Raw genomic sequence first — 13,280 nt, forward strand, 5'->3', positions numbered from 1 at the left:
CCAGCCCATTCGCTCTTATAATCTCCTGTAGGGACGCGCAGCACCAGGCCTAGTCCCTTAGCTAACGGCACGCGCATGGCACAGTCTTACCGACCAGTCTCCGTGATGCACACTGGACTCCAGACCTTGCCCGTCTCCTTACCAAAAGTTTGCACTTTTTGGCCAACGCCTCACCGTTTCCGCGCCCCCGGCCCCGGCCGCCGCCAGCCCGCTCTCTGCTTCTGTGACTCTGCTTTATTTTGCACGTGCCAATGGGATCGTGCCGTATTTGTCTCCCTGTGACTCCCCCCCGCAGCACAATGCCCTCGACCATCATCTTGGTTGCTGCACGTGTCACGATTCCCTTCTTCTTCTTCTTCTTTTTTTTTTGTGGCTGAACAGTATTTCATCATGTTTTCCTGAATTTTCTTTATCCACTCATCCGTCAGTGGACACCTGGGTTGTTTCTATGCATGGACCGTTGTAGACAGTGCTGCTATAAACATACGGGAGCAGATACCTTCTCAAGGTACGATTTAAATTCTTTCGATATATACTCATAAATGGAATTATATGGTTTCATGGGTATATACTTATCCCCAAACTCATTGGGTTGTATGTATTAAACAAGCAGTTTTTATGTGTTATCCTTGTTTATTTATAAAGCTGTAAAGTTCTAAAACCCACAGGCACTGGACAGATGGGGAAGGTCAACCTTTCTCCATGAAAGGCTGAGAAAAGTCACACCCTGCTGATTCTCACTAAGTCCATTTTCGAGACCCAGATACAACGACCCCATGTTAAAAGTAGCTGATCTTTCCTTTTCTCTTTGGACCTTCAGAGAGCTGAAGGCCCATAAATCAGCTGGCACTCCCGGCCGCTGCTAAACTCGGTGCTACTTGGCTACCCTTTCAACGTACTCTCAGAACAAATAATTTAAGATGTTAGACAGTAGCAGTATATTTGGTCCAGGGGGGAAATTCACTCCTATTCCTTTGGAAATCACCTGTCGGGATGATATTCTCTTTCCAATAATTGATTTTCTCCCCTTGCAGCTTTACCAGTCAAGACCTACATCACCCAAGACCCCATTGTCCTGCATGTCAGTCCAACGGGGGCCTTCCCAGGGAAGAACTTTGCTTCCTTCTGTAACCTCCCCCGTCCTGCCCCACATGCACCCCAGTCATTCTCCTCCGTCCTTGGAAACAAGACTGTCCTGTGACATCCTAAGACAGGAATATGACATGTGCATTAGGCTGAAGGAAGAGGAAAAAAAAATTTTTTTTGCCTTTGGTGTAATTTCAGCCCAGATACAGGATTCATTTCAGACGACCTTAGCTCAAGGTGACTTGATATATTTTTCTGGCAAGAGATTTTTCTTGAATCTCTCTCATCCACTCGTTCCCTTCTGGGAGGAATCCTTGCACGGGTTAAACAAATTAATCATTCTATAAATAAATAAACAGATAAATAAATAAACAGACAAACAAATGAGGTGGCTCTGGGTCCACCATCGCTGCACATGCGGGCTCTTCCCTATGCTGGGGCCCTTTTTCTTTTTCCACTCTGGGCTGCACGATGCCCGTCTCCCAACATCACAAGAAATTGAGAAGGGTCACACATCAAAGGGTGACAAGGCCTGTTGAGATGCCTCAATCGGAACCTCTGGAAATCGGAAAGGTCTTTCCAGGACTTCACTCAATGACTCTTTCCCTCCTCAGGGACCAGCGGGGACCTTTCTCTTAGGTAATTCCCATCTGCTCGCTAGGCTTTTCAAGGTATCACCTGTGGCACCTGCTGCAGGCTGGGTTCCAGGAGGCGGGCTCTGAGACAGGGGTCTGCATGCCCTATGGGTCTCAGGAAGGCTCTGAGGTCCACATGCTGGGATGATGAAGGAAGCAGGAGTGGGGAGTGGGCTGTAGGGCATCCCGCAGGGGGCCACAGAGTCCCGAAGTGGAGTGAGGGACCGAGGGGGTCACCTGCTTCTGCACCAACCCCTCCTCTGCCTCCAGGCAAGGCAGCTCTCTATCAAGCTGTCAACCCTTCTGGGAGCTGGGGGCACGCCCTGGCGTCCAACAGAATAACCACTGGTCAAAACCGGCAAAGAATTAGAAGACGTCGTTAAATTTTGCTGACTTGGAACCAGTGCTAGCAATTGCTCGAGCCCTCACCCATCACCGGTACTGTTCGCCCCCACGACTCCACCACGACGAGCTCCTATGACTGTGCTCATTAACACAGGAGAACATCAGGCCTGCGAGATGGTAGGTAACTGGTCAACACCACGGGCCAGTATTGCAGCCCTCGTGGGTGTGAACTTGGAGATGACACTATTAACCGCTGGATTCTCCTGCCCGAGGCTCTGCACTGAGGCCAGAGGTCAGTCAGCATGCCACAGCCCTTGGCTGAAACCCGCCAGCCGCCTGTTTGGTTTTGATTCGAGTGTATGCGTGTGCGTGTGATTTGTGTATTTATTTTCTCACCCATAAGCTAACAATGTTTCTTACATTTTTGAGTGGTTGCATTACAATTTTTTTTAATATTTATTTATTTTGAGAGAGACAGAGCACTAGCAGGGGAGGGGCAGAGAGAGAGAGGGAGACACAGATATGAAGCAGGCTCCGGACTCTGAGCTGTCAGCACAGAGCCCGACTCGGGGCTCGAACTCACAAGCCGTGAGACCATGACCTGAGCCGAAGTTGGATGCTCAACCGACTGAGCCACCCAGGCGCCCAAGTAGTTGCATTTTAAAAGGTTACCTGAGTACCTACATGATATCCTGATTTTGCCCCTTGACCTGCAAAGCCTGAAATATTGACTGGCTTTGAGAACAAGTTTGCTGGACACTTTTAAACTCTGGGCTTCTAGTGGTTGGTAGCTGAAAGGTATTTTATTCTAAGTTAAAGGAGTCTCTGAAGTTTTGACGGGGGGCCACTGGTGGTGAGGTGGGAGGAGGTTAACACTCACCCAACTTTAGGATGTTAGAGGTCATCTATCTCAGCCATGTTGATTAAAGGACTTTTAGCAAATCTAGAATTACTACTTGGAACTACACAGGGTCTAATGTATATGCCAGAGATAAAAACGACTCTGCTGTCACACTCCTATCTCAAGAGGAAGGATGTGTGGAAGGAGAAATCCTCAAGGAAAGGCACTTAAAATGAATCTCTTAATAGCACGGTTCTCGGGAATCTCTGGGGCAAAACTGGTCCTATGTGTCCTGGGTACTGGTCCACTGAGTTACTTAAAACCATTCATGAAAAGTTGTTTTAAGCAGAAGTGCAAATTTTACGAATATTCCACAGGACGTCTTCACAAATTTTTCCTATTCTTTTCCTCCTGACTCTCTGGAAGCCGCTACCCATATGGACATTCTTTAGCCCCAGAGTTATCCGTGATTTCACAGTGAAACTTGAAAGTCTGCTGTAGCAGTCGTCTGGGATCATTTGTTTACAATTTCAAGGAGCGAGGTGCAGCGCCCCCGAAAACAAAAGGAACTTTTAAAGCAGGTGTTCGTTTTAACGGGTGTTGATTTGTGCCATCCATTAGCGCTCTATGTATCGGGGTTTATGTGCCGCAATCTTGTTCGTCCACGAGGTGAACTTTGACTGGCACTTACCTGTGGGTGCAGTCTTCAAAGGTGGAGTCGGGTAGACACATTTCCTATGAGCTGGTTTCTGCCGCTTTGTGATGAGAACACGGTGCCCTGGTGAACAAAGCCAGCAGCCAGATAAGCCGCACCACGTGCTTTATTGGGCCCGAGTGCAGCAAGCCAGTGGTTAACGATGCTCAGGAGCTTGGGCAGATTCAAGTATTTTACTTCTCCGGGCTTACAAATTTGATCACTATAGAGTACAAAGCCATTAAAAATATGACCTTTCTATTTTTCACACCTTGGCACAAAGCCCGATAATAACTTTGTTTGACTTGGTTAGTAGGATAGAGTGCTTATTCAGATGGAAATAGAGTGACTTTTCTTTACTGGAAATTATACCTTGAAGTCGAAATGTCCATCATCGATGTGGCACACAGACAGACCCATTAATTCAGGCCTGAAAGCAGCCAGAGCCGGTAGAGGGGCTGTAGAACCTTCCATCTTCTCGAGGGGAAGTAGAACCTTCCGTCTTCTCGAGGGGAAATGTTGAGTTTTCAGCAGATGTCAGCAATTTAAAATTATAATAGGAAAAACTACTGTGTTAGGACAAGTAGAGTATAAAAAGTTGATTAGATTATATTATCAGAATATCAAAACGTGGCTTTATTGCAGCCTTAAAAGTAAATAAATAATATTTTCTCCTTAAGCCACTGTCTTCCCTTCGGGACTTTTAAACTAAGCCGAGAAAGTACACTTGGATACATCAGTCCAGGTTTTAATTTGAACATTATAAAATTTTAAAAAAAAGCAGATTTTATTTTCCTAATTAATAGATCAATCTTTGAAAGCAAGGGAAACCTGAAGTGTTGCTATTAGGTTTACAATCAGTGAAAAAATATTGGGATTTTTGTTGTCCGGTGTGAGTAGGAGAAGAAAAATAGGTTTCCCCAATGTGCATATGAAGGGAGAAAGTGTGTGTGTTTCAGGATTTTGTGGAATAAGTTTATAAAAATGCCCTTTTTTCCTGGGTGCAAGCAAATACCAGGCCTCGAGGTCTCCATCACAGAAAGAAACTTTGCAGTAGGAACGGAGCACGAGCCTCTTTCTGTCTCTGTCTACTGAGGTGGGTGTGTGGCAGGTTGGTTAAGAAGAACAAAAAAGTACTTTTTTCCAAGGCCTAATATTTTATTTTTATTTTATTTTTTTGCTATTGGAAAATGATCAAACTTGACATGGTGAAGGGGGGTGCAGGGGAGAGTTCTGGAATGATCAGAAGGCGCGCTGTGCCCTCCAGGTCCCCTCTGAGCTCTCTCTGCCCCTTGTGGCCCACGTCCGCGGATTTGCCCTCCCGTCCTGCCGCACTGTGCCTGCGGTGGCACAGGTGCACCCAGCATGTCTGCCCACGGCCAGGCCCTGCATCACCTCTGACCGTGGAAACGTTGCTCAGACAGACCCAGGACTGTCACTGCTCAGCTGCGCTTCCCTAGGACGCGTCATTGAATGGACACTCAGGGCCAGGGGTGTGTGCCGTCTCCCTCAGAAAAGGGGAGTGTGGAAGGGGCGTGTGCCCCCTCGCTGTCACACCTCACTTCGAGGACTTTTCCTCACCCCACAACCCTGGGAGTGGAGGGTTGGAAGTGCTAGTGGCAAAGGAGTTTGCCTGTACCAGAGATCATGGCCAAGGTTTCTTTAACAAGATGCTAAGATGTTTCCAACTCCTCAGTCCCTGGAGCATTTGTCAGAGAAGAGGTCATTGTTCTGAGAGCCTGAATCCATCCGTGTAGACACTGGGTGCTCCCATCTGGCAGGGCTGGGTGCTGATGTTGGGAACACAGAATTCACCAGCACTACAGCATCCGTTGCATCTGTCATTGGGAACCTGTGGCCACCCAGGAAGGACAGACCACCAAGGACGGGATCCTGTGGGGGTGAAGATTTGGGCCACCCTACCAGTTATAGTTCAAGTCTCACCAGCTGGCGGGGGGGGGTGGCAAAGTGTAAGGGAAATGTTACAAATCTGGTGGCAGAGGAAAGAGACAAGTCCACTTGTAGACTTTGCAATCTGCTTCAGAAGTGGAGAGTGTGGCAGCTGCAGTTTAAGCTGATCAATTATACTTTGCCCCCATTTTTCTTGCCACATTATAGGGAAGACATTGATGGCAGATTACATGTCAACGGAGGAGTGCAGTGCAAGTGTAAAATCATCATTCAAAAATACCTGAGGCTGATGGAACTCTGGGCTTCTCTTGGGGTCGAAAACTTGAATGTTTAATCCAGGAAACAACAGTAACAACGACAACAACAAGCTAATGAGGGTGGGAAGAAATGAGCAGTGCTGGGGGCTGTCCACCTGCCTGTCCAGATGCTTTCTCCACTGGCTGGCTCTGCTCCTGTCCTGGCAAACTGAGCTCTGAGGGTCACCTCACCTCTGGGTTCCATTGGCTTCAAGCAGTCAGCATTATGGGCCTATTTTAGAACATGGGAGGACAGACTTTCTCACTGGTCTTTGTTCAGCACTTGCTATGTTCCTCCTTCTGAGACACTGGCTTCCCCCTGGATGGCTCTTCTCCCTCAGCAATAGAGCTCCCTGAGTTCAGGTAACACTGCCTCCCTTCCCCTGAAGCAATGGCTCCCATCTATCACATGTTCTGGATGGTTCACCATTCCCGTTAGGCCCCCTAACATTTACATCTCCTTGTTTATCCCTTAGAGAATGCCCTATTGCCTGCCCAAACCAACACACCTAACTTCCAGTCTTTGTTCTAACTTGTGCCTACAGGCCAATCATGTAATTGCTCTGTAAATTTGAAGGAAAATGGACTTATGTAGGAGCCGTTTTTTAAATTTGAGATCTTATGATTCTAGCTTTATTTTAAAAATACCCATCACCATTACTATCATCGCTTTATTGTCACTCGACCACTGGAAATTATAATTGGTGGATTTTAAATTTTTATTGTTTATCAGGCATTTAAACAGTCTTGTAGGGACGCCTGGGTGGCTCAGTCGGTTAAGCGGCTGACTTCGGCTCAGGCCATGAACTCATGGTCCATGAGTTCGAGCCCCACATCGGGCTCTGTGCTGACAGCTCAGAGCTTGGAGCCTGTTTCAGATTCTGTGTCTCCCTCTCTCTGACCCTCCCCCGTTCATGCTCTGTCTCTGTCTCAAAAATAAATAAACGTTAAAAAAAATTAAAAAAAAACAGTCTTGTAGTAGTGAAAGACTGAAGAGAAGATTCTATTGATCAAGAGAATACATGTATGTATAGGAAATGCTGATATGGTCAACCATAGAAAAATTTGTTCTTATTTCTCAAAATAATCATTACCTCAAAACAATTCATTTTTTTTCTAGGTATCAATGCCACTAAATTTTAAATTTAAGTCACAAATGATGCCACATACCAAGGTGACTAACAGTTATTCAATGAATTAGATAAACAAAATAAGGTTTTGTTTTAGTAGAGAGAACATTGCATCAGGTCCAATAACAACAACAAAAAAAATTAAAACCACTAAAAATGAATAGCAGGCAGGACTTCTGGCAATGGTCAGCTTAGGAGGTAATCAAATCCTCTCCTCAGAAAGCAACTATAAAACTGCCTGCCCCCCATACCCCGATGTTGGTGGAGGTTCTTCCAGGCTAGGAGAAGCTGTGAAGACCTGGAGCCCCTTGGCTCTACTCAGTGGGTCACTTGCTTTGGAACAATGGATGATGTGAAATAGTCAACAAAGGAATTAAAGAAGCACTTTCAATCATTCAAAGAGAGATCTGAGGAACAGCAACAACAAAAGGCAAGAGACAAATGGAAAATAGCAAAATAGCACAGATAAATCCAGCCATATCAATAATTTCATTAAATATAAATGGTCTAATCACCCAAATAAAAAGGCAGGGATAATCAGATCAGATGAATAAGGATTTAAATATAAGCTGATACAAGATACACACCATAGAGTCAAATAAGAATGAAAAAATAAATACCATGCAAACAGGATCCCTAAGAAAGCTACAGTTATTACTATATTACTAATTGATAGAAGAATTCAGTGGAAAATTGGCAAGTATAGAGGAATTAAACGACGGTATAAACCAACTTAACCTATGTGACATATATAGACATTCTGCGTAATGACTGTGAGTTCATATTCTTTTCAAATACAAATGGAACATTTTGTAGAATAGACAGTGTGCTAGGCTATAAAACAAATTTCAATAAATTTAAGAGGATAGAATCCATATAAAGTATGTTCTCTGACCACAATGGAATAGAAATCAACAAGAGAAAAAAAAAATCTGGGAAATCCCCAAATAATTAGAAATCCAACAATGCACTTCGGAATAACCCATGGACTAGTGAAGAAATTACAAGGGAAATTAGAAAATATTTTGAAGTGAATGAAAGGAAAAGTATCACATTGATAGTTTTAAACACTTCTATCAAGACAGAAGAAAGTTTTCAAATCAGAAGCCAAACTTCCACCTAAAGAAAATAGAAGAGGCAGAGCAAAATAAAGTCAAACAGAATAAAGATTAGAGCAGAAATCAATGAAATAGAAAATGAACAAAAATCAAACAATATTGACAAGTCTTTAGAGAGACTGATCAAGGAAAAAAGACAAAATCCACAAATCACTGAAATCAAGAATGAAAGAAGGGACATTAACACCAATATATAGAAATTAAAAGGATCACAAAAGAATGTTATGAACATCTTTGCTTTCAAAATGAGACAATTTAAATGAAATGGAGTAATCCCTGTAAATGCACACATTTCCAAAAGTGATTAAACAAGGAATAGAAAATCTGAATAAACCTGTGACAAGTTACAAAATTAAATTGATCATTAAAAATATCTTTCCACAAAGAAAAGCCTAGGTTCAGATGGTAACACTAGTGAACATATTAAATATTTAAAGAAGAAATAATAGCCATTTTCCACAAAGACTTTCAGAAAATCGAGGAGGAAGAAGCAACTATCACCTCATTCAATAGTTCCAATGTTTACTGATGCCCCGCACAGAGATAGGACAAAAAAGAAAACTAGAGACCAACATCCCCCATGAGTATGGATGCAAAAACTATAAATAAAATATTATCAGACTGAATCCTGCACCGTATAAAGAGGCTATATATCAAAACCAGGTGAGATTTATGCTTGTAATGCAAAGGTGGCTTGGAATACGAAAATCAATTAATGTGATGCACCATATTAATCAAATAAAGGTCAATAATTGATTACCACAATAAATGCAGAAAAAAGTATTTGGCAAAATCCAATACCCGTTCATGAGAAAATCTCTCAGCAACTATGAGTAAAACAGAACTTTGTCAATTTGAAAAAGAGCGTATATGAAACCCACATCTAATGTCATAGTTTATCACGAATGATTGAATGCTTTCCCATAAGGGCAAGAACAAGGAAGAGATGTCCACTTTCACATTATATTCAACATTATATTGCTGGTTCCAGTTAGTGGGATAAGCACAAAGAAGCAAACAAACAGCAACCAAACCAACCAATCAATCAATAAATCCAGGTCTCCACATAGAAAGAAAGAAATAAAACTGTTTGGGGTGCCTGAGTGGCTCAGTTGGTTGAGCATCTGACTTTGGTTCAGGTCACGATCTCACGGTTCGTGGGTTCAAGCCCCACATCAGGCTCTGTGCTGACAGCTCAGAGCCTGGATCCTGCTTCAGGTTCTGTGTTTCCCTCTCTCTCTCTCTCTGCCCTCCCCTGCCTGCGTGCGTGTGCTCTCTCTCTCCAAAATAAATAAGTAAACATTAAAAAAACCCTGTTTATTTGCAAATGGCAGTATTGTCTATGTAGAAAACCTAATGGAATTGATAGAAAAAAATACTAGAACTAATAAGTGATTTTAGCAAGATTATAGAACACAGGATTAATAATAGGCGCATCAAGTGTGTTTTTATACGCCCATAATAATCTCTGTTTATAAGAGCAACAAAAATAATTAGAAAGAAATTTAACAGAAGAAGGGCAAGACTTGCATACCGGAAGCTACAAAACACTGCTAAGAGAAATGAAAGGAGATCTAAGTAAATAAAGAGATATTTCATGCTTGTGGATTAAAAGACTCAATAATGTCAAAACAACAATTCTTCCCAATCTGATCTATGGATTCAGTGCAAAATCCCTCTCAAATCCCAGAACGCTTGTTTCTTTTTTTGCAGAAAGTGACAAGCTGATTCTAAAATGTATATGGAAACGCAAGGGATGTAATTGTCAAAACAATTCTGGGGGCGCCTGGGTGGCTCAGTCGGTTGAGCGTCCGACTTCAGCTCAGGTCACGATCTCACGGTCCGTGAGTTTGAGCCCCGCGTCAGGCTCTGGGCTGATGGCTCAGAGCCTGGAGCCTGTTTCCGATTCTGTGCCTCCCTCTCTCTCTGCCCCTCCCCCATTCATGCTCTGTCTCTCTCTGTCTCAAAAATAAATAAACATTAAAAAAAATTAAAAAAAAAAAAAAAAACAATTCTGTAAATAAGAACAAAGTTGGAAAACTTACACTAACTGATTTCAAACTTACTGAAAAGGCACAGTAATCTAGGTTAATTGAACAGTATTGAGGGTTCATGAATAAATATTTACATTTATGGGAAACTAATTTCTACAAATGTGCCAAGGCAATTCAACAGGGAAAGGACAGTGTTTTCAACAAATGGTTCTGGGATAGTTTTATGATCACATGCAAAGAAATGTACTGAGACCCTTACCTCATACCATACACAAATATCATCTCAAGATGGATCATAGACCTAAAGATAATAGTTAAAAATTAAAAAAAAATTTAACAGTAAAAAAATATTAAAACATAGTAGAAAAACTTCATTAGTTTGAACTTGGCAAATAATTCTTAAGACACAACACAAAAGCATTATCCTTAAAAGGAAAATCTTAAAATTAGACTTCATCAAAATTCGAAACTTTCAAGCTTCAAAAAAACACCAATAAGGTAATGAAAAGATAAGCTTCAGGGGCGCCTGGGTGGCTCAGTCGGTTGCGCGTCCGACTTCAGCTCAGGTCATGATCTCACGGTCCGTGAGTTCGAGCCCCACGTTGGGCTCTGTGCTGACAGCTCGGAGCCTGGAGCCTGCTTCAGATTCTGTGTCTCCCTCTCTCTCTGACCCTCCCCCATTCATGCTCTGTCTCTCTCTGTCTCAAAAATAAATAAACATTAAAAAAAATAAAAAATAAAAAAATAAAAGATAAGCTTCAAATGGGGAGGAAACATTTTGGTATTTCCTATCATATTTGATAAAGGATTTTATCCAGAATACATAAATAATCTTACAACTCAATAATGAGAAGACAAAATCCAGTAAAAAGTCAGTAAAATTTTGAGTCATGATTCCACCAACGATGACATACAGAAAGCAGATAAGAACGTGAAACGATGCTTAATGTCATTAGTCATTAGGGAAATGCAAATAAAACCATAATAAGATAAAGCCACTCTCCCAGTAGAATAACTCTGATTAAAAAGACAAAAGACACCAAGTATTGGCCGGAATGTGGAGATGCTGGAATCCTCACATATTGCAGTTGGGAATCTAAAAATGCACAGCTACTTTGGAAAACGATTTGGTACTTTCTGAAATAGTTAAATGTGTTCTTGCCACCGAGCCCAGTAATTCCACACCTAGGAATCTGCCAAGGGACTTGAAAGCATGTGGCTGTCTTGAGATATGAAAGGGAATGTCCGCAGAGGCGCTGTTCCTTATAGACCAGAGCTGGAGTCAACATGAATGTCCATCAACCGTGAGGGGTAAGCCAAAGGTGGTATATCCATACCATGGAACACCACTCGGCCGCTAGGAAGGGTGAACTTGTGCTGTAGCATAGATGAATCTCAGACACACGCCGGAGGAAAGCCGTTAGAAGGAAAACACTGCATAGTGCCTGATTCTATTCATACGAAATGTCCAGAAGAGGCAAATATGGACAGAAAGTGGATTAGGGGTTGTGTAGGGCTGAGGCCGGGCATGGGGATTTACTGCGAGCGGGCACGAAGGAGCTTCCCGCGTCAGCGATGACCTACAACTGGTGGTGACCGCTGTTCAACTCTATACATTTCCTAAAATAATTAGCATGTAAATGATATCTCGGCAACCCTGCAACGCATAAGTGACAGTCTCCGTGGTTTGTATTTCACCACTCGAATTCCGCTCACTGTATTCTACTCAAGCAAGGATGTACACAGTGATATTTTGGGAACATTTTTGTTACAAAGCCAGATTTCGCATAGCCCACTTGAGCCTGTATTTTTCTTACTCACCACAGAATTCCATTCTCGGCACCAAATCCCACCCCTCCTCAGGCTTCCCTGTGTGCAGTGCTCATGCACAGTGAGTGATTTCTCCCTGGAACCTGTTTCACCCTCATTACCTGCTCTGTCATTAGTGAATAAGCAATTTTAGGTCAGATTTCCTGCCGTGTGTATGGATTTCGTGTCTCCTTGAGTGGAATGGAAGTCCCCCACCGAGTGCGAACCAGGACTAGGCTTTCTTTACCCTTAAGAGTACCCAGGGCGGGGGCGAAGTCTCGTTCCAGCAGCCGGCTAATATTTGTAAAGCACGGCATGACATCCACTCCTCAAACAACCCGGAGAGGTTTACACTATCCTTCCCTCATCTAGTGCCTGATGCTAACGAGGGAAAGCACGGGAAATGATCTGCCCATGGTAACTCAGCTGGTCGAAAATGGACTCGGGGTAAGAATCCAGACAGCCTCCAGTTTTCACCATTAAAGACCATTTCGGATTCTCCCCACCTTTTCTGACGGAACCACAGGCACCACTCGCCTTTTTCCAGTGTGGCTTTCCAACTGGTGATTTGAATCACAGCAACCACACACATTATCGTGTGTGTGTCCTGCCCTCCTGTCTGCGGATGCGGGCGCGGGCAGTCGGGGAACCCCTGGTTTTCCAGACGGTGCTGACAGTTCTCAGCGTGGAGAAGCACACACACACTGGTGAAGCGTATAATCACAGACCAAGCGAATCCTCACGAGGTGACGACAATTCCCCACCTTGGAAAATAACTTTGATTGATATGTTTTTAAGAGACTGACATATGTAACTCTTTATTAAAAAAATTATTAAATAACTCCTTGAAATGAAAAAGGCCGTCATGTAATTAATAGTTAGGCACTGCATGACAGCATAATTATTCATTACCAAGATGCAGGAGCGAAATGGTTTCTAATTTCATCTTCAGAGTCTGGAAAGGTAAGAAAGTACTTTAAAAGGAAGTAAACTACGAAGAGAAGCCAGCTTTTGTAAGTGCTTGAGATTTTTCTTGATTCAGAATAAAAGATCTAAAGGTAAATGACAGGTGACAGGCTATCTGTACTCAAGAAGAGGCAAGTGACCAATTAAAATAACATATATCTCAATAAAAATAAAATAAAAAAATACACATGGAGAGAGGTCTCTAGTGCTTTATTCCCACTGTTGACAATGTTTTGAGCCCTCTGGAAAAATGTGAATTTATGTGTACCTGTTCCGAATTGGCAAAATGCCTCTATGAATTATTCAGAATTAATGATCAGTCCTGAGATCTGAATCCCGAGAGACGTTTTCCTAGCTCGTTTTCTGTGATACAAAACGGAGTCTGTCGTAAGATAGCACAGTTTACGGACTTAACTCAGGTGCTGCGTCGAGCGGTTACACTGAGGCTAAGTCAT

The 13,280-nt window shown here is 42.9% G+C and overlaps 1 protein-coding gene and 1 non-coding gene across 2 annotated transcripts in view; one reads left to right on the forward strand and one right to left on the reverse strand.

Annotated features, from left to right (window-relative positions):
• ADARB2 (adenosine deaminase RNA specific B2 (inactive)) overlaps positions 1-13,280 on the reverse strand; it is a 422,811-nt gene that overhangs the window by 312,631 nt on the left and 96,900 nt on the right. The gene's annotated exons all lie outside the window — the stretch shown is intronic.
• Positions 9,154-9,238, forward strand: TRNAQ-UUG. Its single transcript has one exon. It is a non-coding gene; the product is annotated as a tRNA-Gln (tRNA).

The sequence above is a fragment of the Prionailurus bengalensis genome, chromosome B4 (genome assembly GCF_016509475.1).
Source record: "Prionailurus bengalensis isolate Pbe53 chromosome B4, Fcat_Pben_1.1_paternal_pri, whole genome shotgun sequence".
NCBI classification, from domain to species: domain Eukaryota; kingdom Metazoa; phylum Chordata; class Mammalia; order Carnivora; family Felidae; genus Prionailurus; species Prionailurus bengalensis.